The sequence below is a fragment of the Tenrec ecaudatus genome, chromosome X, assembly GCF_050624435.1.
Source record: "Tenrec ecaudatus isolate mTenEca1 chromosome X, mTenEca1.hap1, whole genome shotgun sequence".
Taxonomy (NCBI): Eukaryota; Metazoa; Chordata; class Mammalia; order Afrosoricida; family Tenrecidae; genus Tenrec; species Tenrec ecaudatus.
In genome coordinates, this window is record NC_134548.1 from 22,465,602 (window position 1) to 22,488,535 (window position 22,934).

The 22,934-nt window shown below is 42.4% G+C and overlaps 1 protein-coding gene across 1 annotated transcript in view; it reads left to right on the forward strand.

The window, feature by feature from the left end:
• Window positions 1–22,934, forward strand: part of POLA1 (DNA polymerase alpha 1, catalytic subunit) — a 326,365-nt gene that overhangs the window by 258,906 nt on the left and 44,525 nt on the right. The window lies entirely within an intron of this gene.

The following is a 22,934-nucleotide window of genomic DNA, read 5'->3' on the forward strand; positions in this document are numbered from 1 at the left end:
TGTTCTCTGGTAAAGCAGGGCCTTGGGGGGAGGAACCGCACAAAAACGACTCTGTAAATGCTATATTTTGAAAATGCTATTTTCCATAGAGTTTAGTAATTGTAATAAAGTAAGCATAGGCAACGTGATCATTGGGCCTACAAAACCCAGAAATTACCACCGAAAAAAATGGGCCTGGAGTGTGTCTCTGCTGTTCACTAAAAGCTTAGGTTCCTTTTGAAAAGAGGGACGGGTGGCACCCTTTTATTGACTCCCTCGGCAGAGAATGGAGAGGCACTGCCAGCCCAGAGGATCAGGGCCAGCCAGGAGCCCTCTGCCCCTGGTGGGTCCTGATAGCAGGTGCGGTTGGATTTAATGGGCCTGGGCAAAGCTTTGGTACATAACTTTAAAGGATTTGAAAATGTCGTGGCAAATCATGGGTTTGGGGGTTTTGTTTTTATTTTTGTTGGTTTTGTTTTATTTCCTCCAACCAGAAAAATCACATTGACAACTTTTCTATTACCTGTAAGAAATAAAAGAGTCAAATAGACACATTTTTTCTTATTAGTTACCTACAGAGTATTTAACATAGTATTTGTCAGCAAATGTCAATTCAGCTTTTTGTTGGACAGCATTAGGGCTGGAGACTCCAGCATTTTTTTCTATTTCGGGAGAGGGGGAGGCTTTCATGTAGCTTCATTTTTATTTTATTTTGATTTTCACTCCCTACCCCCACCCCCCAAAAAAGTCAAATAAATTAGTTATTTTCAAAAGCATGTGGCTATCTTGGCCTTGAATTGGTCTTTGTATTTTCCATTCCCATCATAATCGGCTTCCACTTTTTTCAACTACAAGATAAAGGCAGAAATGATCGATTCCTGCCTTCCCCGCCCCCCTGCCCAAATAAGCTTTGTTTGGTCTGGTCTTGCAATCCTCGGATACCAAGTACTTCGAGACTTGTGAAAGAGTTGGTTAGAGCCTTAGTGCCTTATCTTTAGATGCTCCATAAGGACTTGGGCATATTTTCAGCAAATAGGCGAAATTTAGATAGCCAAGAAATTCTCTTTGTCCTTTAATAACTAGGCTTTAGAAATTCCATTCCTGGCTAATGTCCAACGCAATATGAACTTGTAATATCATTAATAGCTGGTTTTCTTTGACAACCGAGGACAGTCTTTTTAAGGGAGTAATAAATTGAGGAGATTAAATACTGGTTCCCTGATGAGTACATTGTGCATTTCTATTAGGTCCATTTCATCCTCCTGGATATCACTGTAAGGGGGAGTCCCCTTTGCTGCTTGTGTACTCTTGCTCTCCAAGATTGCTCCCTAGAGGTCTGTAGACTTTCAGGAGATAAAGTACTAGGCTCCTCCTTATATTTGAGACTGACTCCGTTTTTCTTTTTTTTTTAATCATTTTATTGGGGGCTCGTACAACTCTTATCACAATCCACACATACATCTATTGTGTCAAGCACATTTGTACATTTGTTGCTATCATCAGTCTCAAAACATTTGCTTTCTATTTGAGCCCTTGGTATCAGCTCCTCATTTATCCCCTCCCTCCTTGCCCCCACCCACCTACACAAACCCTTGATAATTTATAAATTGTTATTATTATTTTGTCATAACTTATGCTGTTTGACATCTCCCTTCACCCACTTTACTGTTGTCCGTCCCCCAGGGAAGAGGTTTTATGTAAATCCTTGTAATTGGTTCCCCCTTTCTACCCCACCTTCCTGCCACTCTCCTGGCATCGCCACTCTCACCACTGGCCCTGAGGGGTTCATCTGTCCTGGATACCCTGTGTTTCCAGTTCCTATCTCTACCAGTGTACATCTTCTGCTCTAGCCAGATTTGTAAGGTAGAATTGGGATCATGATAGTGGGGGGTTGGAAGTATTAAAAAACTAGAGGAAAGGTGTATGTTTCATCATTGCTACACTGCACCCTGACTGGCTTGTCTCCTCCCCGCAACCCTTCTGTAAGGGGTTGTGCAGTTGCCTACAGATGGGCTTTGGGTCCCCACTCCGCACTCCCTGTCATTTACAATGATACAATTTTTGATGCCTGATACATGATCCCATCGACATCTTATGATCACACAAACTGGTGTGTTTCTTCCATATGGTTTGTTGCTTCTCAACTAGATGGCCACTTTTTAATCTTCAAGCCTTTCAGACCCCAGACGCTATATCTTTTGATAGCCGGGCACCATCAGCTTTCTTCACCACATTTGCTTATGTACCCACTTTGTCTTCAGTGATCATGTTCGGAAGGTGAGCATCATGGAATTCCAGTTTAATAGAACAAAGTGTCCTTGCATAGAGGGAGTACTTGAGTAGAGGCCCAATGTCCATCTGCTACCTTAATACTAAACCTATAAATATATGCACATAGACCTATTTCCCCATCATATATATATATATATATATATATTTTTACATATGTACAATCCTGTATTTAGACCTGTATAAATGCCCCTTGTCTCCTAGTTCTTTCCTCAGTTTCCTTTTACTTTCCTCTTGTCCCACTATCATGCTCAGCCTTCATTTGGGTTTCAGTAATTCCTCTCGGTTATATTACCCTTGATCATGCTCTACCAGGCCTCTTGCACCCTCCTCGCCACCAATTTGGGATCACTTGTTCCCTTGTCCCTGGGTTTGTTAACACCACTTCCTTTCCCCAACCTCCCCCTCTCCCATGTCCCCCCACACTCCGGAACCATTAGTACCATTGTTTTCTCCTCCAGATTGTTTATCCCAGTATATTTTCTAGATAAACCTGCAGAGATAATAATATGCACCAAAAAAAAAAAGACAGCAAAATAAAGCAAGAAAATAAAACAACAACAAACCAATGACAAAAAGAGAAAAGCCTGTAAATAGTTTACGGTCTATTTGTTGACCTTTAGGAGTGTTTTCCCTTGGAGTCAGATGGGGTGCCATGCCCTGACCCCAAAGTCTATTTTTGGTATTCCCTCGGGACTTCCTTGTTCTGCTCCCCTTGCTGTTCTGTTGTACACCCTTAATGTTTTGCCTCGGTGTGGTGGGGTCATATCAAGTGTAGTTCCCACACTGTGTTTCCAGTGTTGTTGTCCTCTGTAGGGCTATGGGTCAGTGAGGGATGTCATGTTTCCTAGTGGGGCCGGCCTTATGGTTCTCTCTGTGCATTGCCTGCTCTGATCAGGGATATTGTCCTCAAGGCTTGTTGGGTCAGGATGTGCTCCACTCTCTCTTCCTCCCCCTTCATTTGCTTCTGTGTACTTTGATCAGACATATCCATCTCTCTGAGCTGTAGCTTCAGTGCTGTCCTCTGAAGAAAATTCTTCTGGGGCGTGGGGGAGGGGCCAGCCCTTCAGACCTCTACTGCTTCGTGTTGCATTCACATCTTGGAGCACCAGATTGAAGTCTGGTCCCTTTTTCCCTGTGGAGATATAAACAATACCCTCCCCTTGGGTGGATTTCTATCCCCCCCCTACTTTTTAGTTGGCTACCATATATATCCCTAGATTTGGTCTGGTCCCTGCTATACTACCTGGTCCTCACCCCAGGAATGTTTGTACACAGTAGCTTTTTCCCTGTGCCCCCTTTGCAGTTTTAAGCTTACCACAGTGGACTCATGTTGTACTTGTCCATTTATGTTTGCCTTACTTCACTTAGCATAATTTCCTCCAGCTCTTTCCATGCAGTGATGTGCTTCATGCATTCATCACTGTTTTTCTTAATCACTGATTTTTAGGAATGCATAGTACCCCATTGTATGTATGCACCAGTTTTTTTTAATCCACTCATCCATTACTGGGTGTTTGGGTGGTTTCCAACTCCTTGCAATTGTGAACTGTGCCACGATGAACATTGGAGCACAGATGTCTGGCCGTAGTTTGTTTCTTGCCTCTTCTGGGTATATTCCCAGTAGTGGGATTGCTGGGTCATGTGGTAGCTCGATTTCCATCTGTTTTAGATATCGCCAGATCAATTTCCATAGTGTCTGTACATACCTACAGGCCCACCAGCAGTGAACGAGAGTTCCTATCTCACCACCGCCCCTCCAACACTTGTTGCTTTCTGATTTTTTGCATTGGGCTATCTTTGAGGGTGTTATGTGGTATCTCCTTGTTTTGATTTGCATTTCTCTTATGAGTAATAATCAGGAACATTTTCTCATATGTTTATCGGCCATTTGGATTTTTGCCCTTGTGAAATTTTTGTTCAGGTATTTGCCCACCTCAGTGGGCAATTCGTTTTTTTTTTTTCTTTTTTAAAGCCAGCAGAGTATTGTAGAGTTTAGTAATCAGGCCTTTGTCTGATGTGTCATTACTAAAGATGTTTTCCCAGTCGGTGGGCTCTCATTAGTCTCTTGGTGAATTCTTTCGATGTACACAGGTGACTTATCTACAGTATATCCCACTTGTCGATTTGTGACTCCTCTGTGTTTGTGTCCCTCCCTATTTCCCATAGCCTGTGTATTCCCTGCGCCAAAGTTCTCCCGTTGGTTGAAGTTCCCACATTGATGGCCTTACTAGTTTGGGTTTTGACCTCAAGATTATTCTTGTGCATGGAGTGAGATAAGGGTCTTTCATTCATTTTTCTGCAGATAGATATCCTTTTTTTCCAGCACCACTTGTTAAAAGAGGGCATCTGCTTCCCATTTGATATTTTGGGGGCCCTTATCAAAGATCAGCTGTCTGTGTTGCTGATGATTTTATTTCTGGGTTTTCAGTTCTCTTCCATTGGTCTGCCGACTCAATTTTTCAAGATACATAATTTTCTAAAGATCCGGTGACTATAACCCACTGAAACCTACGGACATTGAATCCATTCTGACTCTTAGTGACCCGATAGGATTTATGGGCGTGGATGTCCTCATCATTCTCCGGAGGAATTGACTGGCGGGTTTGAATGGCCAACCTAGAGGTTGGCAGCCCACCACCTAACACACTACTCCACTAGAGGGATCATTTGGGAAGCCACTGGAAACGTGCCCTACTGCTTGGAGAACATCACAGGCAATGTACTTGGCTTCCCTGGAGAGGAAACTAGAGTCACCACGTAGAAGCTGCTTGCTTGACAAACTCTCCCAGTCATTGAGTTGATTCCAACTTGTAGTGACATTAAAGGACAGAGTAGAACTTCCCCTTCTGGCTTCCAAGACTTTCAGTCTTTACAGGGGTAGACAACCTCCTCTTTCTCCCACGGTGTGGCTGGTAGGTTGGAACCGCTGACCTGGTAGATAGCAGCTCAATGCATAACCCACTATACCACCTGGGCTTCTCTGCTTGACAAAATGAGACACGTGTGGACAGCATCTGTACACTGGCATAGTTTACAATTGTCCCACTCCTTCAGTATAGGAATCAAGATACTTTTTTTGTTCGCTTGTAATAAACACATCACCCAGTAGGTCAGGTCAAAACCAGCACACGGTAAAGGTGTAGGTGGGTTGTTATGTCAGAGACTGAAGAAAACAAAATAAGAGAAGGGTGTAAAATGTATCCGCCTGACACAAGAAAGGCCACGAAATGCTCCAAGAGCCTCTCATTTATGAAATTTGTAATCCTCAAAAGAGGTTTCCTTTGAGCTGCCCCTATGTGTTGGAATCGACTTCATGGCAGTGAGTTCGTTTGGGTGGGGTGGGGGCTGTTGCAGTTTAGAAATGAGTGAGCTGGTTTAAATGTACCCACCCAGGGTGTTTTCAGATCATTCTGTAACGCTTAATAGTGTGGCGTTATTGGTTGTGGGGAGGAGGCATATAAACGGAAACTGGCTCATGCTTACCCCCTGGTCCCAGAGCAGAGAAGACATTCTGCAGACGTTTTTGGTACCCATGCTCCTAAGAATAATGTGTTGAAATTCCAAATCCAGAGATCCTGCAGCTCCGAGATTCAAATTCAGAAGGTGTGGGGTCGAGCTTAGGAAATTTCATTTTATGGAAAATTCTCTAGATAATCCTGGCGTGCTGCCCTATTTCAGAAACCCTGCCTTGGATTCTCTGGATGGTTGTAAAGAAATGAAAGCCAGTTCCAGGTTGTAGTTCATCCTAGGACTGATCCCATACATTTTAAGTCTTGCAACCTAAATATAAAATTCCCTTCTCTCTGTATCGGTTGGCATGAAATACTCTCTTTGGTTTTGCTCTTCAAGGGAGATCTCTAAAAATGAGTTTTTTAGTCTGTGGATCCAGCAGACCAAGTATATTTATCCAGTTTGGATGAAGGCCAGAATCTCAAGAGACGTTAACATCAAAATTCCTGGGGGAAATGACAGTCATCACACACAGTTACATTGTTGAGAATGGGGTCTATGTGTTGTCTGTCACCAAGCATGGGCTTGTGGCATTATTTCCCACAGATTCTTCTTCACTGTCGGGCCCTAGCGGCATTTTCTCAGCTAAGATTGGTTTACCATTTCTCTTGGAACGCCCATGTTTTAAGGGATGTAACTGGACGGTGATTTTAATTTTTGTTTGAAACTTGGCAATTTGACTGGGAAGAAATAGGTACAAATTATTTGAAAGAGGTTTATTTATTTTTATGGTGCAAAGTAGCGCTTGTTGAAGCTTTTCCCTGCTCTGGGCTTTCAAGCGAAGGCTTGAAGGCCATTAGTCCATAATGTGAATTAACTCCATTTGATATTTTCTCCTGCTCTTTAAAATGGTAAAAGACCGTTATTCACTTTGGTGGCGTGTTTACTGCATATTCACTGTAACTACCGAACATTTTAAAAATCTCATTTTTATGTGACTTTGGTATGATTATTATTGTAACTGCTCCAGTATGTACACAGATGGCATAATGGATCCAGAGGAGGTTTTAGAGGAACCGAGTAGCTGTTTATGAAGTAAAGCTCCTCAGGATGGCAGCACATAATGGCCCCATTTGCCTTTGCCTCATCCCATGCCGTCTTGGCCTGAGAAGGGAGAAGTGAACAGTTTGAGGGAGAATTGAGTTCATTCAAATCTTTAACTATTTGTCTACATTAAGTCCATTTAAAAATGCAGGAGACCGAAAAAGGTCTCTTATTTTTCTCAGCTGAACTGCATTTTAATTTTTTGGTTCTTTTGTTTGATCAGCCAAGTTTGGGTTTCTTTCCTTTCCTTTCCTTTCTTTGTTTCTAAAAATCCGCTCCCATTATTGAGGTACTGACTTTGTACAAAGATGGCCAACGCTCCCTGCCCTGGAGGAGCTTAGCGTCTGGCGGGGAAAGGCAGAGTATGCAGCAACCAAGTGTGGTGTGGCATGCAGGTGGTAGCGCCAGCTGGCCCAATTGTTTAGAAGCAAAGAGGGTAGCCACTAATGCCTTTTCACCTTACTGTTCTGTCCTTTTTCCTAGAAAGGAGCTTTCCTTTCTCTTTCTGTTCTCTATCTTATCCTTTCCTCACTCTTTCAAGATGCATACCTCTTATTCTCTGTCAGCTACATGAAGTTGGATGATCCTCCCGGTAAATTTTTCGATGAACCTCTTTCTATGTGTTGTACTTGTATCTGCCAGAATTGGAATACTGGGATTTAGGCCTCTGGGCGGTGCAAATAGTGAACGGCCTCAGCAGCTAACGAGAAGATTGGAGGTTCATGTCCACCCAGAGGTACCGCAGAAAAAAGGTCGGGTGATCTGTTTCTCAAAAAATCAGTCATTGCAAACTTAAGCAGCTAATCCTAGATAAACACCCAAAGGAACTGCAGGCAGAAACAAGTGTTCATGGCAGCACGATCCACAGTAGCCAAAAGATGGGGACAACCTAAATGTTAGCCAGCTAATGAATGATTGGAGAAGCAAAATGTGGCAGGTGCCGACAATGGAATATTACTCAGCCCTAAAGAGAAATCACCTGAGACATGCTGCAACGTGGGTGAACCTTAGAAACCTTTCGCTGAGTCAGGGGGAAAATGCTGTAGGATTTTAGTTGTACAAAATCGGCCAATAAGAAGAAGCTTCAGAAAGGTCATGGAAAAACAGAAGGAAAAGATAATGATATGAAGGTGTGGGTGTGTAATGATGAGTAGTCTGAATTGTAATCACCTCACCCAATGCACAGTTTTTAAAAGTTCATTCTTTGAAATGGATGAGATTTTCCCACAAGCTTCTTGTAAACCCCTTCAGAGATCGTAATCGAAGCTTTTCAATGGTAGCAGGAGTGGGAGAGAGGAGGAGTTACCATTGAGAGGTTCTACTAGTGGTGGGGGAAGAATTCAGAAGAGGATAGTGCTGGTGGTTGCACAACATGATGAGTGTCACTGAATTAGACATTCAACCATGGTTGCATTGGAATTTTTTTTGGTTATGTATATTTCCACCCCAATAGAAAAAGGTAATTGCTGGGGGAACTTAGGGAGCCCAGTTCTCCAACACACGTGGGACCATTATGAGTTGGAGTCGATTGGAAGGCAACTTGTTTCCAGTTGAAGAAAGGCCTCGTTAAAGAGCGCAGAGGTTCGCTGAAAGATGGTTGTGTAACATTGGCCTTAGGGAAAACAGCTTCCCTAAATATGCTTCGGCATATTTGGGAATTTGGAGATTTTTAGGGGATCTCAAGACCGGTCCCTTTTCAGCGCGAAGGCTCTCAGCCACACTTCCTGAATTGCTAAAGCGAAAGCAGAAGAGTTTCATCATTGCTAGAAGTGCTGAAATAAAAGTAGCAACAAGCCCCTGGAGTCCTCTCTACGCCAGTTGGCTTTCTTAGAATTTTCTCTGTTAAATCCTCACCAGATGTCGCGAAGCAAACCATGTCAGAGATCACTGGTCTGGTCCATTTGTTCCTGAACCACAATTTTGAACCCAAAGGTTATTATTCCATTGAAACATTCTTGTCAAGTTTAGGAGATGGGCCTTTCCTCTGTTTGACATTACTAAGAATGAATAGCACACCCACAGCACCACTACCTCCCGACCCCACCCCTAGATACTTCTCCCAATTCCAGCATCATCACCTATGCACTTTAATTACTCTTCTGAAAATGGTACTGTTAGAATTGGGTAAAACTTTTCTCGAGAGGAAAATACAGGTTTTACCATAGGTAGTGTAAAACCCCCTGTGCCTTTTTCTGCCCTCCTTGGAAGTGAGAAAAGTGAGTTGAGCTTTGGTTTGAGTTTTACTATCCCTTGGTTTCGTTTAAGAAATGTTTGTGGTAGAAAACCCTGAAGTGGCAGTTCAGAACACCATCTTCAAATAATTGAGCAATTTAGGCAGAAAATGGCATACATACAAACGAGCCAGGGTTTTGGCTTATGGCATTTTTTCCCAGTTACTGAAAGTGTGATCCCTCTATCCGCTGCTTCGTTACCTGGGAGCGTGTTAGAAATGCGAAATATTGGGAGTAGGGAAGCCAAGACTGAGGGTAGAGGGGAGAAGGGGGAGAAACTTTAACACCCCCGCGCACACATGCACACAGGGAGATGAACAACAGAAATGTGGGCAAAGGAAGACAGCAGGCGGTGTCCGCGAGAGTAGGGAAGGCAGGGGGCGGGGGGAGACAGTTGATTACCAAGGGCTCAAGCAGAAAGAAAATGTTTTGAAAATTAATGCAACATATGTACAAATGTGTTTGATACAATTGATGTATGGATTGTTATAAGAGTTGTAAGAGCACACAATAAAATGATTTATTAATTAAAAAAAAGAAAGAGAAATACAAAGTATCAAGCCTACTGAATAGGCCTCTGCATTTTAACCAGACCCTGGGGCACTTTTCTAGCTTGAGAATGAGTCACTGTCTTTAAGACACTCTCCCCTCTTAACAACTAAAGCTTGCTTCTCATTTTCTTTATTGATGACTTGATTTTAAGCCTCTTCTGATTCCCAGGGACCCTACAAGGAAACCCTGCCCAGCCCTGCATCATCCTCCCAATGGTGGTTCTGTTTGAGCCCATTGTTGGAACCACTCTTGTCGGAACATCTCATTGAAGGTCTGCCTCTTTCTTGTAGGGCCATCTTTTTAGTAAAAATCGAAAATGATCATTCTGCAGGTAGCAGACTGCAGATTTGTGCCGATTTGAGGTATAATTGGCATGACAAACCCAGTCTTTTGAAATGTATACTGTAATTCATTCCCGCCCCCTCCCCACCAATTTTTTTTTAATGGAGAGTTTTCCTCCTTCCACTTTCTTGTTTAAAAAGCAGTATTATCAGCATTTGATTCACATATCATACAAATCAATAGTTCGATCAAGGTAAGATTCATTGTACAATCACCACAATCCAGTTTAGAACATTTTCTTCTGTCTTGTACTCATTGTTGTAAGCTCCCGTCCCTTTGTCTTTTTGAGTAGCAGGTAGTGCTTCAAACCAAAGGAACTGGTTCGAAGCCCTGCTAGCACGAGAGAGGGAAAGCAAAATCGGATTTTCAGAATGGTTTTCAGCCTCAAGGGATGGCGTTTTCCACCCACTTCATCCAAGGGCCCCTCCTTATGTGGCTAGTAGTTGTCTTCATCCCACCCCCACATGTTGAGCCTCATTACAGCATTGATCCATCACAATTGTAAAAATTGCAAGACACTGAAGTATAACTTCAGCTCCTAAAAAACTTTACTTCGAAATTTACTTTTAATGTGGTTGCTGACTTTTCAGTGCTACTGTTCTGATTCCTATCAAACCAAAGACGCTGCTATCGAATTGATGCCAACTCAGAGCGGCCCTATAGGACAGAGCAGAACTGCCCCTGTGGATTTCTGACACAGTCACTGTTAACAGGGGTAGAACGCCTCTTCTTTCTTGAGTGATATCATGGGCATTTTCAAATGGCAGGGTGAGAGCCCCTTCACACTGCCTTCTTTGTCTCTGTGAATACTGCAAGGGGTGTGTGGTGTGGTTTTTTGTTTTATTTTGTTGCTAATGCTGACTTTCCAATGTGACCGGAGGGAAAGGATATTTTCCAGGACCCCATCACCGTAGTTGCTTTGTTCATAAGTAGAGAGCTCTAGTCTCTCTCCTTATCTTTTCCACCGCTTCTTAAAGCCGGTAGGTAGTCCGTGAAAGGTTCCATAGATTAGAGCTACAAACTTTTGGACTCTGGTAACAGTGCTTTTTCTTTCAGCCCATCTGTAAATCCCCACTCCATTTTCTCACTTTTACATGCAAATGGGCTTTTGCAGGCATGCCCTGGTGGCAGATGTGTGAGTAGTTTTATGCAGTCCCTTCCTGTTACTTCTTGTCAGTGGACAGGCTTCTGTTTTCTTTTGTCATGACAAACACAGCAACACAAACAAGGGCAGTGTCGTTGCCATACCTACGAGCTAGTGCTTGTGGTTGATGGTCTTCATTTGCAAAACCGTGTCATTTTTTGAGTGGTGAGAGTAGGGGAAAGCTGATAAGTGTTTTTTTGTGTGTCACCGCTGCCCCCCCCCTCACCCCATGCACTCTTTGAAAAGATGTTTCTATCATCAATGAGATACAAATATTAGACCATTGTCAAGCACTTAAACCATAATGTGAGCTAATCACTTTGTTATTTTGAGGGAAAGTATTTTTAAACAGCTGAGCTAGTGAATTTACTTTTCAAAGGTATTGTGCTTACACAGTAGATGGTTTTATTTCCATGATGTTTTTTACTACATAATTATACATCTTAATTACGTAATTACTATCATAATTATTATGTAATTGCATGTACTTCCACTAATTACAAAATCAGGAAGTGTAATTATCTAGTAAAAACTTTATGAAATTTCATGCACTAAAAATTACTTAAAAGGCTATCCCAATGGTCTAGTAGAAGGCTTTCCATGGTTGGTCTTCTTAGTCATGACTTGACTTTAGAACGTGGGCCTGTGGCCAGGACAAGAAGGATCATTACACACAGAGCAAGGCCACACTGAGAATTTCGGTGGAGGTATAGGATGGGCTTGGTCCCTTACAAGTTATAGTCAGGAATGCCAAAACTTCTTCATGATCATAAAGTTGTGATAAGGAGAATAGCTTATGTTTGAGGTAAATATGACCCAACTGTCAATGGGGAAAATAAAAGAATTGGTTAATATATTTGACAAGACATTTGTGTTACACAACCACCCAGCCTTGACTACTTCTGTAATCTCAGTGGCCTGTGTACCCATCTCGACTTTTAAAAGCAATTGTTATATTCAAAATTCTCTTTCTTTACGTTAGAGAGCTTCTCTTCCCCCCATCTCCCAAGTTCTCCTGCTGTGACAGGGTGCAGTCTGGTTAAAGGACTTACACAGTAGATGGTTTTATTTCTTGTGTAAAGGACTCTCTCTGTGTTAAAGGAGGCCATTTTCCTTTTCCTGTTTGTGTTTACATTTACAAAGCTAAAAGCAAACATAGCAAAAGAGCATATTTTATTTCTGCTGCTTGATGTCAAAAGCAGCTTTTGAGACATAAACATCCACGCACAAACATGTAACATCAGACCCTAAATAAAGACAGAAGGTTTAATTCAATAAAGCTATGATGCTTTTACCATTCAAAACGACATACAAATTGCACAGTGAAACAATAGTCATGACAGCAAATTAGATATGACATCTAAATTACACTACAAAGAGAAATCCCAGAACCATTTTTGGTCTACATGGTAGCAATCTGTTTTAGCCCAGGTTTAAAACCCAGTCTAGAGACAACAGTTCTAGTGTCTACGTAGGGTAATGTTGCAGGCATCTAATTGGAAATTGGTTGAATTAGTGGCAGATGAATTAGGAGGAAAGGGTTGGTGACGCACATAACAGCGGAGAGTCATTCCTTGAAGTATGGTGGTAGAATGTTCTGTAAGCTTCGGGAGTATTCACTTAGCGATACTTGTGGCCCGGCTAGATAATCTGTTCTAACAATAAAGCACTTGGGATTAGATTACTTTACCCCCAAATGAGCATTTTTCACTAAAAATGCAGCCATCACTTCAAACGTTGTAACCATTACTTCTTTCTCAAAAGGCAAATCTTTGTAAAGAAATTATCTGTGCTTTTGTCAATTGGATTGGCTTTTGGTACCACCTAAAATTGCTAATGAATGTGACTGTAAAATGTAAGAAATAAACTTTTTAAATCAGTGAACACTCTGGGAAAACTAGCTGCCTTTGCTTTGAGCAGAGTAGAGAAGGATTATACGTATGCAGACTTTGTGTTTGGGCTTTAACCAAGTTCACTCTGACTCCAGCGTTTTTCTGTAGCCGTTGGGGGCTGTTTTTAAACTTTGCATACAGGGAAACCTGGGAGAGGTGGAACACAGTGGGACTACTGCCTGTTCCTGGTGCACCGAAGTTTTTTCCACCTTTGACTGGGTGCAGTTTAGTTCTGTCACTGTCACGCTCCATTGCTGGAAGAGCGTTTCCTTTGCTGACAGGGTTCTGCCTCACACAGGCTTCTGCTTTCTCAGGTATTCACTGTACCTTTCTTTCCTCCTGCGACTCTTCCCCTTTCTTTAGCCAAGAATGCACTGTCTTAATCATTTCCTGTGTGCCCTCACTCAGAAATCACAGTTCTTCTCAGGATTTCAGAAAAGCCCTCTCCTCACATTGCAGTCTTTTAATCTGTAGCTTTGGCCGTGGCCGCTGTTATTTTGTTCACCAAGCGGTTGTATATGACCAAGTGGCCTTTAAGAGTGAAACATTAAAGTCACTTTGCTCAGTCTTTGATCTCCTTTGGATTTAATCGTCCGTTTTGTGTGTGTGTGTGTGTGTGTGTTGTTTTGTTTTTATGCTTCTAGAAGTTGGTCTGTGTTTTCATGGTCCCCTCCAGTCCTCTAAGTCTCTGATAATTATTCTCAGGGAATTCAGCCCTAACTTTGTGATCTAATGATAGCCTCTGGATGGCTCAAGTTACAGAGTGTCCCAAGCCACAGATTTGATGTAGACTTTTACAATATTAGTCAGTGCCTGCTGCTGCTGCTGCTGCACTATCCTGTCCACCCTCGTGGACAGAGAAACCTCACCAGGAGTTGGACTGCGGTGCTTGGAGTAGTTCTTCCTGTGGCTGTCAGGAATGTATTCAGCTCCGCCTGCTTCTTTTACCTTGCAGCCCATAGGACGGTAACTGGATGGAATTAGTGGCCTGTCAGTGACTTAAATTGAATTAACATTAGTTGCATTCTCCCTGTGTAAAGGTCCTGGGAAACCTTTCTCTCTTGGTCTTGCTCTGGCTAGTGTGTCAGGGACACAATTCTGAGACTTGGCTCTTGATCTAGTACTAGGTCATTTTCTGACCATTTGCCCAGTTGTTCATCTACTTTTGATAGTGCCTAATTTTTTACAGGGAAGGTTCACATGTGTTACCTTTGGCGTTTCTCAATCATTCCTATCGTCTCGGGCTTAGTTGGTATTTTCTGGGTGAGAAAGCAACCTGGAAGAAACTAAATGATCCTCCCAAGGTCTTAAGGCAAGGCCATTCTGTCTGCTGGGCCCCAGCTGCCCACTTTGTAATGGAGCAGGAAAACTCCAACCTGAAGACAGAGCTAGACTCCAAGGAAGTAGTGGTAAGTACTGCAGGGTCCCTGCCTGTCCTTCAGGGAAAGTTTTCCTGGGGGACCCAAAATCCGATTCACACCTTGAAGACTGGATTAGGTTTTCACAGGTCCAGGTGCAGCCAGGTTTCCTTTGAGCCCAAATTGTGTCTTCCAACATGTTATTCGTTAAGGATGATGATCACTTGTTGTTAGATGCAGACAAGCCTTCTGTAAGTCAAAGGACCTCATTGGGCAATTGCATTGATTTTAAAGCAAGCCTGAATTGGAAGGTTGGCTTAAAAGCTCTTATTAAGGGCCAGGCCTAAGTGACATTTGAAACCCAGGGCTGGAAGCCCGGAGGTCATTCCTTCTCCCTTCTCTACTGTAACTGGTGGTGCTCCTTTGAAAGAAGTTGATTGCATCCCGCAGGATACAGCTGTCAAAAGTGGATCCAAATGTTTTCCTATCTTAAATAATTTAACTCCGAATATAATAATCTAAGTATTTTGACATGAAAATGTTACATACTGTGAGATATCCACTTATCTTAAAACAGGCACTTTAACTTTAAAAGAAAGAAGTATGATAAGGCAAAACAAAACAGAAATTAAAAAGGATGAATGACAGGCTGAATTGTTTTATTTAGAACATCAAAATGAAGTCCTGTTAGTACTATGGCCGCAGGTTAGGGAAAGAGCTTTCTTAAAGAATGAATTTTGTTGTCTTATGTTGTTATTTTTGTCTTGTTTCATTTTTAACTAACGCAGGGAGATTTAAACCTCTGTAGAACCTGATTTACAGAGTAAATGTTTGCTGCTGAATGAATTCCTGGGTTTTATTTGTATATTACATATTAGAAAAGTGTAAGGAAATACTGAAAGCCAAGAGAGACACGAGTGTGAACCTGGGTCTGTGTCTTGGAAATTATTCAGCAGTGTGCACTCTGGTCCGTGGTGTGAAAGGCTTGAGCAAACGTGCCACTGTAAATGTATTAGTATGCTACAAAGAAATTGTCGAAATAATTAAGACTAAACTACACTTGTCAAAATAAATGAATGAAATACATTTTTGAATCATCTTTCTTCACTTACTGCTCATTTGCATAATTCAGTAACTTACACCAGAGTCTTTCAGTCATTGGCATGAATTAGCAAGGTTCTGCTCGTCCGGGTTGTATTCGGGTGGGAATTAAGGCTGCCTTGTCATTAGCTATGCCAGACATGGACTAATGGGAGCTACTAGAGGGCACGACAAAATCTAAAGAGACAAGGCAGGGAAGCTAAACACAAGAGACAATCAAAACCACCCAACAAACTCAAGCTGGTAGACCACAGGGATTTCTGAATGGAGCCTCTTAATTTATTTTGAGAATAAGAAATCAGTAGTGGGAGAGAAATCTCAACAAGATTAGCGGACTAAGCCTACTTTAAGAAACTATCTCTATAGGGCATGGTGCGCCCAGGTTAACCACTCCTGTTTGTCAGTCTGTATACAGCTTAACAAACAGCCCGGCAAAGCTTTTCATGGGTATATAGTGGGCTTCCATTGAGATTTTCACTCTTTGAAGGAGTTCGTTTGTGCCAATGAGATCTGTTGATGCAAATTGCTTTTCCTGCATGGGAGGGGGTCTTTCCTTTCACAGTAGACTTGCTCATCTCTTTTATGAGGGTTTTGTTATTTTCATACTGCTCCCAAAGGGATGATGGGAATCCCCCACCCCCCAATCAAATTTAGCATCCAGATCTCTTCCCTTCAAAGCTGTGAAACTTTTGTGTGCTGATCTTTGGAAACAAAACAAGCTGTTGGCAGCAGTCTTCTGCCCTGAATCAGGAAACTTTTTCCCCCCTCCTCTTTGAACCTGAAATATCATTTCTTTCGAGCTGTCTCTCTCGTTGCAGCTGGGTGTCACTGTAGCATGCTAGAGCATATGGGAAACTCTTAGAGCAGTGTCCTGAAAAATGTCCTTTTTTGGGGGGTGTGGTGGGGGGTTGACCCCACTGTGATGCTAGGTCATAGGATCTAGAAAAACAGAAAAAGAAAGGGACCCATGTAATGGTTAGCTATGGAAACCTAAGGGACACTGCTGGCATAGTGGTTACACATTGGGCTACTAGCCACATTGTCAGCAGTTTGAAACCACCAGCTCCTCCAAGGCAGAAAGATGAGGCTTTCTACTGGCGTAAACCATTTCAGTCTCAGAAACTCACATGGGGCCGTTCTACTCTGGCCTGCAGGGTCATTATAAGACAGCGCCAACTCGGTGTCAGTGAGTTTGGTTTTTATGGCACCTAACTCCTGGGTCCATGACTGATGTGGAGGGAACTCTAAGTCTGCAAAGCAGCTGGGTGGGTTCAAACTGTCAACCTTTCAGTTAGCAGCATATAACGAATGTCCGTTGACTTTATGACTTCTGAGGATAACAACTTATCCAAATATTTTGAGTGTTTACCATATTGTTTTATAGTTACTATATTTGAACTGGCTTCTGCAGCCTCTCACTAACCATGTTTTGTAGGCCATGTTTTTGCTAATGTCTAGTTGGCTCCAGGGAGCCCTGGTGCCATGGCAGGCCACATATTGAGCTGCTAACCACAAAGTCAGCGGTTCAAACCTACCAGGTGCTCACCAGGAGAAAGATGAGGCGGTTTGCTCTTGTAAAGGTTTACAGCCTTGGAAACCCAAAGTGGCAGTTCTGCTCTGTCCTAAAGCGTCCACCATGAGTAAGTTTGGGGTTGACTTTGCTCCGATTCATGGCGATCTTACGTATGAGAGAATTGTATTTTGGTCTGTTCTGTACCATGTCCTTGATATGTTTGTAGCCACTGTTGTGAATATTCTGTCAATCCATCTCATTCAGGGTTTCCCTCATTTTTGCCGACTTTCCACTTTACTAAATAGATACCTTTTCTAGGGATTGGTCTTTGCTAATGGCATGTCCATAGTAAGCAAGACAAAGTCTCACCACCCTCGCTTTTAAGGAACAGTCTCATAGTGTTTGCTCTGAGACTGGTGTGTTCACTCTGCCAATCTGTGGTATTGCCAATATTCTTTCGCATTGCAATTCCACTGCATCAAGTCTCCTTTCTCCATACTCAGTGTCCAGCTTTTGCATCCATACGAAGCAATTGTTGTTCATTTCCTTTTTACTGAATGCTTACAGTATGAGAAAGGTTTGGTCCCACCTCAAGGAGCTTCAGTTCTCTCTTGGTGACTGATTCTCCATGTTTCTGTGTATTGAAACATTTTATAGAAGTTTCATTTTCAGTTAGCAGTAATAGTGGAAGAGGGTGGAACACCCCCAAATCACTTCCCATTTGTTGGGCTGTCTACCCATGCAGTGTTCCACTAGTACTAACCCATCGGTAATAATGGTTCTTTCTGCAGCCGGTCAGCTAATCCAATTGCCTAAATCATGTATCTTTTAGCAGAATGCTGCTTAACAGCTCCGATATAGCTTTTCCACTATTTTAAATGACAGGCACCTAGTTGCCACCCTTTGCGCCACTAGCTCTCTGATCCTGCAGCTCGGGCAGCTGGGTAATTTTAAGACTCTGCTCGTGTTTCTGATGCACACCCCCAGTGTTGAGACTCCCTGAGTTAGTGAAACTCTTAGAACGTTCATACTGCTTCTTGTCAAATATGCATTGTTTGACTTTGACACAGAAGGGGAGATGGGTGGTATGGAGATAACAATTTAAATAGAAAATGAAGTCAAATACATAATTGAGTTCCACCCTAAGGCAAGCCTTTATGAGGCTACAGGAGCTAATGCAGACTCAGAGAAAAAAGTTTAGGAAAAAAATAGATGAGGGAAAATATCAGCAGGAAGCAACAGTTTGCTGGTAATGAACATGTCAACGAAATGGGCCCTAAAACCAATGTTCTTTTCGCCATTCGCTTACATCATGAAAGTTAAAAAAAGAGTGGCGGGGGGGGGGGGATGGGTAGACCTTTAAGGAGACTGGGTGGGTACCTGAGAGGCTGATGCCAGGCTGGCATTTAATAGCCTCCCCATCCTGGACTTATGGGACCCTTTCCCTTCCTGTCCTCTTCTCCTTCCCTCAGGGCCCAGCTGGCTGGCTCTTGGGTGGAGCAGCCTTCAGAAGTTTCAAATTGTGGCCTGTTCTACACTGAGTCTGGGATAAGAGGCTTTAACAGGATCTCCAAGCAGAACAAATAGCTTGACTAGCTCCTCTTACCAGCTTGGGGATTCTGGAGCTAGAAACACATTTCCTATCACCCCACTTGCCTCGGATCAGGACAGCACTTCCTTGGTTCCCACAGCCTAGACCCCTCGCCGACACCACCACCCCACCCCACCCCACCCCCAGTAGGCCTTAGACTCCACACTGGCTCCATTGTTAGGCTGCCCCTGCCTGGATCACTAACCTCAATCCAATTGCTACCGGTTGATATTCTGTTCATTCGTTAAAGCATCCCAGCTTGAAGTGGTCTCTTTCGCCCTCTGAACACTGGCAGTTTTTAAGAACTGTCTCCCTTGCATTTTAACTTTTTAGAATAAGGACCATACTTTGAGACATTGATGTATGGCAACTTTTACAATGTAGGAGCTTAATAAATGATAAGTGAAATTAAACTTTTCTCGAGTACTTTCTAGAATTTTCTGCCTCCATTCTCGTTTTTCTCTTTATTTCCCTCTTACTCTCCAATCAAATCATGTGGTTTTTTTCCCATCCGTGCATCCAGACATGCAATACACATTTAGCTCATGCCATTTTCTCTCCCTACATGGACTTACTTTCCTACCCTAACTTACCTGGCTACTGATAATGTCTACCATAGTTGGGCTGTGATATCATGCAGCTCCAGGAGATTAGAAATTCTATCCTAGGATTTTCCTTGTTTAAACTTTTAGGCCACATAAATCCAGCTGATTCCCTGCTGTGTTCGTGGGAGAAGTAGAAACTTTCAGTTTCCTTCCAATAAGGAAAATGACCTGCCCAGGTTCACTTCTAGTCTTCTAGAACCATCTACACAAGAGTAGTTAACCATCTTGTCTGTGGGTTTTTCTCATGATTCACAGTTTTAAGCTCTTTACTGACCCTCACTACTGAGCTTTTTCCAACACTCCAATTTTGTGTTTTTGGTTTGCACGGCTTGAAACATTTGGAGGGCACCTCTAGATAGCTCCAGAAAGGACCCACAACCTGTCTCTTCCTCTCTTGCATAACCCTCAGTAAGATGCTGTGGTGGCACCATGATCAAACATTCAGCTGCTAACTGAATGGTGGGCAGTTCGAATCTGCCTCCTACTCTGCAGGAGAAAAATATGGCTGGCTGCTTCCATAAGGATTTATGGAAGCCCCAGTTCCATTCTGTCCTATAGGGTGGGTCACTATGAATCAGAGCTGACTTGATGGCAACGGGTATCGCCCAGAATTGAGCAATATGCAGGTACACATACTGATGTCCATGGGGATTCTATTAATCGGCTGAGACAGGTTGAAAGAGTGAGCGCACGCAAACTTCACAGATACCTCTGTCTCTAGCAGAGTATCACGGCACAATCACGGCAATTGCAGGAGACGGAGCAGGCCTGGAAATCTATTCCTGGTTTGCCGCTGACTCACTTTGTGGCATGGGCAAACCATTATTATACTCTCTGATTTAGTTGTCTCATTTGTGCAAGAAAGGGGAAAAAATAACGTGTTTAAAAGCACTCTGAAAGGCGGTCTATAAGTGAAACGTACTATTGTTGTTTTTATTATTATTATTAGTCTTATGGTATGATTTCGTTTTATTCCATGTAGGTCACAGATGTTTCCATTCTTCTCACTGAAGCCCCACAAGCGCTTCCATCTCCTTCTGCCCTCCAGCCTTGATAACAGTTTAGCGCATCTTTGTTTGAAGCCCAGTTAAAGTATATGTCCAAAATAGATCTCATTAAGAAAATACAATTACCAAATTAAATCTATCTTTACTACTTGCTATTGTTTCCCCCCCCCTCCTTAAAAAAGTGGTTACCAACAACGACTAAGTGAGACCTTTAATTACTGCCAATCTTCTCTCGAAAGTCACAGTGCTTATCTTGAGGCATTTGAACTGTAAGTGGTAGTCAGCACACAGTGGGGTTGTAATGTGATTATGAAGTATGCCAGGTTAGTGATAAATAAGCATGATAAACCATATATTTGTATTAGAAATAATATTTGAATTATCAACTGAATAAAATGGCTGCAACTGCTGGCTCCTCAGGGTGGCATATGATAAAAATAAAAATGCAGTTAAGTAGACTTGGAATAAAAAAAATTGTGTATGCTTCCATTTACAGTACAGAAGCCTTTTAAATGTAATGGGCTTTTGAGTGTACAGCCTTTAAATTACTGGGAGAATTAAAAGGTTTGCTTTGCTTCCTGGCATTAAGCTTTCCAAATTAGGACTCCCCACCCCCTCAACTCATTAATCAGTCGAGACCTTTGACTTTTATATTTTATATCAAATATTATAGTTCTCCCAGATTTCCAGTTATTTTCCCATTTTAGTAGCAATGAAAAGAAAAACATTTTCTTGAATTAGAGTGAAACTTGGGCGTAAAATCTTGAAAGAGTTAATCTCAGTTCTCCCTCTGCCCACTTTTCAGTCCATTTAATAGAGAAAGAGACATTTCGAACTTTCTAAATTTGGGCCGTTTTTTGTCTTACAGTATTTGAAGTCCGTGTGGGTTTTTTGTTTGTTTGTTTGGTGAAGTTATGATAATGTAGTAGAACCCTAGTGGCCTGGTGAGTTACGTATTGGGCTGCCTATCTCAAGTTTAGCAGTTTGACCCGCCAGCTACTCCGTGGAGAAAGATGAAGGTTTACTATTGCCATGAAAGATTTACAGCCTCAGAAACCTGCTCTGTCCTCTCCGGTCTCTATGAGTTGGAATCAACTTAATTGCAATGAATTTGGTTTTTTTTATTTTTATATTTCAATAACCTTAAAAAAACACCGTGCTGGGGAGCAGTCCTTAATATATTGTAAGTAACAGTGGGAGCCTTCTTCCTGTCTCGCCACAGAGTACAACAAGGAATACACTTGCGGCTGTTATTTGGACGAGTGCCTCATGGGCCACAGAGAAGGGAGGACAGGAGCTGGAGGGTCTTAGAAACCAAAGGCCATGCAGAGTGGCAGCTGCGGGCTGCCTGTGGCTCCTAAAAGTGTTGTATTTGTCTGAAGAATAGTTCACATTTTAATTAGTTGCTAATATTCTTTAATGGAGATTTCCTATAAAAAGCTGCGTTTCGGTTTTCTTTTTTAAATAAAAGGAACCTTGGTGGTGCCATGGGTTATGTGCATGTTGGATTGCTGGCCACAGTTCGGCAGTTCAATCCTACTAACTACTCCACAGCAGCGGGTCTGCCCCACCCTAGGGAGCGGTGCTCCTCGGTCCCATAGGGCCCTTGTGATTGGGAATGGTCTCAATGGCAGTGAGTCTTTTAAAAATCAATATTTAGCTATGCTAGGTGGCTGATTGGCTACCACTGACTGGCACTGAAACACGTTTGACACAACATGGTTTCTACACTTTGCCATATTTCCACTCCATCCCACTTCGTTCCTGCGTGTTATTCCTCTGGCTAAAAGTGTCTTGGTCTGTTTCTTATTATTCCTTTGTTCCGTTTATTCCCATTTTTTTAAAAGGCCACCGTCTGCTAAAGAGTGGCTAACATTTTTGTGGCCCTGGGTGGTTTTCAAAGCACATTTATTTTGTTCTCTGGTCCTCAATTATAGTCACACATCACTTAACACCCGTGCTGCCTTCTGTGAGAATAAGTAGTTGCATCATTTGCGAGCTGGGCAAGCGCCTTACTATATGCAGGCAGCCCCGAGTTTCATTTAAGTTGAACTTGTTCCATAAGTCAGAGCTAATGTCAGATAGTTAGATGTTTGTCTTAGTATATTATGTACCTCAGTCTGTGCATAACAACATTAAAGACATGCTTTTAGGTTCGGATATTTTTATCATAATAATATAGTAGTAATACTAGTAGTTATGATAATAAGGAGCCTTGATGTGTCCAGCTGCTAACCTCAGGGTCAGCAGTTCTAAACCATCAGCTGCTCTGCACGAGCAAGACAGGCTTTCTATCCCTATAGAGTTACAGCCTCAGAAACAGTCCTACCCATCCTATAGAGTGTGAATCAACTTGATGGCAGTGCATGTGAGTTTGGGGTATTTTTTAAATAGTAATAATAATAATATTTTAATGTGATCACAAAGTGATGCTCAAGTGTCTTCATAAACTATTAACTAACAAAGACACGGGTGGTTAGTAGCAGGTTTCAACTCTTGCTCAATAACTATTTGATCACTGTGTTTGCTTTCTTTAAACACCCCCTGTCCCTCCACAAATGCAGATGAGAAGATTCTATCATCATAAATAGTACCAGAAATGCTTAACCAATCACCTTCTAGCACGCAGGCAGCTCTGCAGCACTCCTTTTTAGAATACCACATGCTGTAATTCAAATGATCACATTAGCTATCCAAACGCACCATTTATTTTTAAATACTAGCATGTTTACCTGAATTTTTCCCCTTTGCATCTTCCCGCCCCACTTCGCTG